A 4010-nucleotide genomic window follows, 5' to 3' on the forward strand; every position below is an offset into this window, starting at 1 on the left:
CCCCCCTCCGAATAGGAAAGCCCAACTGCCATTGAGGGCAGGGGATGCTGCTGTCTTTCTGGCTGCTTCCTGCTGGCAAAGGGTCATAGTTTGGGGCAGCAGTCAGGGTCCCATCGGAAGTGGGTCGTTTAAGGGTCTATGGAAGATGCATGTAGCGGCCTCCATTTGCTGTTCTGTGAGGAGGACCTGTTGCAGTTTTAGGGCTTCTAAATGGGAGAATATGAAACATACCAAAGGTTAAACAGGCAATGGTTAAAGATGAGTAATAATAAACCAAGGCCTGAGGAAGTGGTTTTGGTTGGTGATAATGGTAGCATAGGATGTCCTATAGACCAAGATTTAATACATTTTACTCTGAATCGGGCTGCTTATAATATACTTAGTAGTTTGGGGAGCCAGTATGGCTTGAGAAGTTTACTGTACCAGGGTTACAGAGAGGGGCTATAAGTAGGAGTATCTTGTGGTGTTTCTGGACCCCAGTGAGGGCAGAGAAGGTCTCCTCCAGGTACCAACCTAGGGTTTAGGTGACACTTATAAAAAGACAGAATAAGAATTGTTTAAAAGATGAAAATACTGATTATTTAGAAATACCAGAGTATGTTCCTTATCTGGCATTCACTGTCTTCCCAGGATCCCTTGAAAGAGGAGTTTCAGGTGCTTTAGAGGCTCACATGAGTAGAAACCTGGTGGTTTAGCTGATGGCAACGCAGCTCCGTCCTCCTCTTGGGCTGGCACTCAAGGCTCACTGGAGATGGATGAATTGAGGAGGTGACGCTGCTGACCTGTGAGGAGACTTACAGACTGGGGCAGTAAAAGAGCCTTTTGGGCTGTTAAAGGCCTGCCCAAATACAAGGGCTATTCCCGAAAGCTCTGGGGCAGTATTGTCCGTGTTAGCTGATGGCTTTGATTCTGAACTAGTTCTCCTCTCTATTAGGCTCTTGTAACCTAAGATGGGGTATTGGAAAGACTGTGTCAAGGTTTCAATAAACCTTGGGCTTCTAGAATAGATGGCCTATTAGAATATTGAGTCCTTCTAGCTAGAACCTCAGGGTTGAGAGGATAGTGTTTTTGATGTGAATGTGAGGTAGTTCTGTAGGGTCAGGAAGGCACAGGAAAGGAACAACTTACCCCAGCTACACCCTAAAGGCTGAGAAAAAGATCTGTTTCTTGGCTTCCCAGACCTGCCTGTAACGGCTACAGCCTCTGAGGATGGTTTCCCAGAGTTTGGGAGGAGTACAGAGAAGTTGGCGCCAGCATCGGGGAGGAAATTAATTTCCTTGCCGCCCAACTGTCAGGCTTACCCGGGGCTCCTGGGTGGAGGTGGCAGTCCTCTGATGAGCCAGATTGAGAGACCCCGAGCCCCCTCAGTCCTGTTGGGCCAACTGGTCATCAGTCCTGTCCCCAGGGACCTCAGTCTCCTGGGGCAGTCCGACTTCCAGTGGTTTCCTTGACAGGCAGGACAGGGCTTCAGGAGTCCACCCACATCCCTTGGGCAACTCTGGCACATAAGTCCAACCTATCTACAGCTGTAGCAGGTGACCGGGACTGACCATTCGCCTCCGGGCTCTGGCTGGGGGTTCTTGTCTTGCAGAAGTGTGGCACTGAGAGCTTTGGCTTTAGCCTGGCTTCCTCTGTTTCTCCTTTTCCCCCATTCTGGTCTCTATTATAGAACACAGAGGTGGTAACTTTCAGGAGATTTTTAAATTACTCTTGGGAACAATAGCCAATTCTTGCAACCTCCTGATATCTGGGATAGCCTGAGTGATAAATGTGTCCTTTAAAATTAGGTGTCCCAATTCTGAATCTGGAGCAATCTTGGTACGCTGAACCAAAAGCCTCCTTGAGCCTTCCAAAAAGGCCGAGGGGTTTTTGCGAACCCCTTGATTAACGTGATTAATTTAGACTAGCTAACAGGCTTTATTTTACCACATTTGAGATCAAATACTTGAATGAAGTTTTGGAAAACCTCAATATATTTGTCAGGGTCTTCTGAGAACTTTCCTAGGTCACTTTTACGTTTTCTCATGTCCCGGGGTGAAAAGGGGATCTGGGCTGAAGTATGGCCAGACCCTTTATCTGACTTGGGGCAAGCTAAGGATGGCTCAGCCCTGGCCGTGGGCAGGACCTCCGCCTTCTCCCTCTTCCCTCAGTGGACTTGGGTTGTTATTGCCAAGAGCAAAGGAGTAAATTTAGTTTCCCACCTGCCTTTGGCTTGTCCTCTAGATTAAAGAAAGCCTGGTTATATGGGGCTTCCAACTACTTCCCATTTTTCCCACGGAAAAGATTAAAACTTCCTTCTAGGGCTGGTTTTTACTATTTTCTAGTTGGCATTTGAAGCCAAACCTGAGGGCAGAAAAAATCAGGCACTTTCTTCTTAAGGTCTGTGGGTCAAATTTATCCCAATTTTGAGGATACACCCTAAAGGACTGTCTTTTTGTAGTGTGGAAAACATGCTTCCCATCTGAAAAAAAAAAAAAAAAAGACGTGCACAAGGATGTTAAAAGGGCCTGAGTGAACATTCCAGGTCCTTTGAAAAAGGCTTAGGAAAAAAGGCGTGCACAAGGTCCCACCCTGTTGACATGCAGTCGCAGACAGGTTGCCGGGTGGACTGACCGCACTCACCACTGCGGTGATGACCCAAGCTCACACAGAGGTCTGCCTGTATCCGTTGTGCTTAGAAAGCTTAGAGAGACGTCCTTGCCAGTGAGGCGTCCCCCACGTGGCCAAGGCTGAGGGAGGCCCCACTCTCAAACTAGGAGTGAGGGGTTCCCTGCTATGTACGGCCGTAAGCAAGGTTGCCGGGTGGACTAGCCTTACTGACCACCGCGGTGATGACCCGAGCTGATGCAGAGGCCAGCCGCGTGCCTCCCGTGGAAGCGTGCATACCCCGTGTCTCGCTCTCAGGTCCTTTGTGATTTAAAAGGACCTGAACGACTGTAATGTTTTGAATTACCCACTGAACTGGATGGGTGGGAGTGCCTGCTGACCTAAACTTCCGAGGGGTCTACTCTAGGATGAGGACTTAATTTCAAACTTTAAGAATGTCACCTTCTTTTAAATTAGGCAACCAACTTGGTTGCTTCACCTGCTGGCAGAGGGACATGCTAGTTGACTTTGCAGGGAATTACAAAGGTACACCTTCCTAGTTTTCATGAATCGTGAATATTGGTGGAAGCGATTTTTTTAAACTTTAAGCTTCTTTCATTCAGGTATGCTAAGAAAGGGGTGCCATAATTTCCTGAAGTTTTACAAATACCTTTTAGTTCAACTATGACCTGCTTAGAAGCCTGCAATTTAGAGTAAGTCAGAGTCCTTGCCATGGGTTTTCGAAAGACTTAAATGCACCAGAGTAAGGCAATGGCTGTCCAGTGTCAACATCCAAAAGTGGCATGGTTATAGATTTGTACAAAATTCAACTGATAAAACCTCTGCTGACAACAACCTTCTAGCACAGCAAACAATTTGTATGTAACACGGGGCACATGGCTTATTGCAGACGGCGCATTAAAGCATTGAGAACAATTTATAAGTCCCAATAAGAGAAACATAAAACCCCAGAGTGTCCCTGGCAGACTCAGAGCATTGTCACACTTGCCCTTTTCCCTGACTGAAAGTTCCCTGTTTGAACTTGGTTCTGCGTAAGTTTTTTCTGAAGTAGGCTAAAACCTTTATGACATTCAAAGTATGTGTATTTAAACATAACATTGTTATTATCTTTTATTTGTCAGACCGCGGTGAACCCGAGCTGACGCAGAGGCCAGCCGCGTGCCTCCCGTGGAAGCGTGCATACCCCGTGTCTCGCTCTCAGGTCCTTTGGGATTTAAAAGGACCTGAACGACTGTAATGTTTTGAATTACCCACTGAACTGGATGGGTGGGAGTGCCTGCTGACCTAAACTTCCGAGGGGTCTACTCTAGGATGAGGACTTAAGAGAGTTCATACAGTACCCGGAACCTGGTTTGGCCAATATCCAGTGATCCGGGTAAAGCACCAACAACTCCGGACCCCAC

This window comes from Myotis davidii, unplaced genomic scaffold, assembly GCF_000327345.1.
Source record: "Myotis davidii unplaced genomic scaffold, ASM32734v1 scaffold370, whole genome shotgun sequence".
Taxonomy (NCBI): domain Eukaryota; kingdom Metazoa; phylum Chordata; class Mammalia; order Chiroptera; family Vespertilionidae; genus Myotis; species Myotis davidii.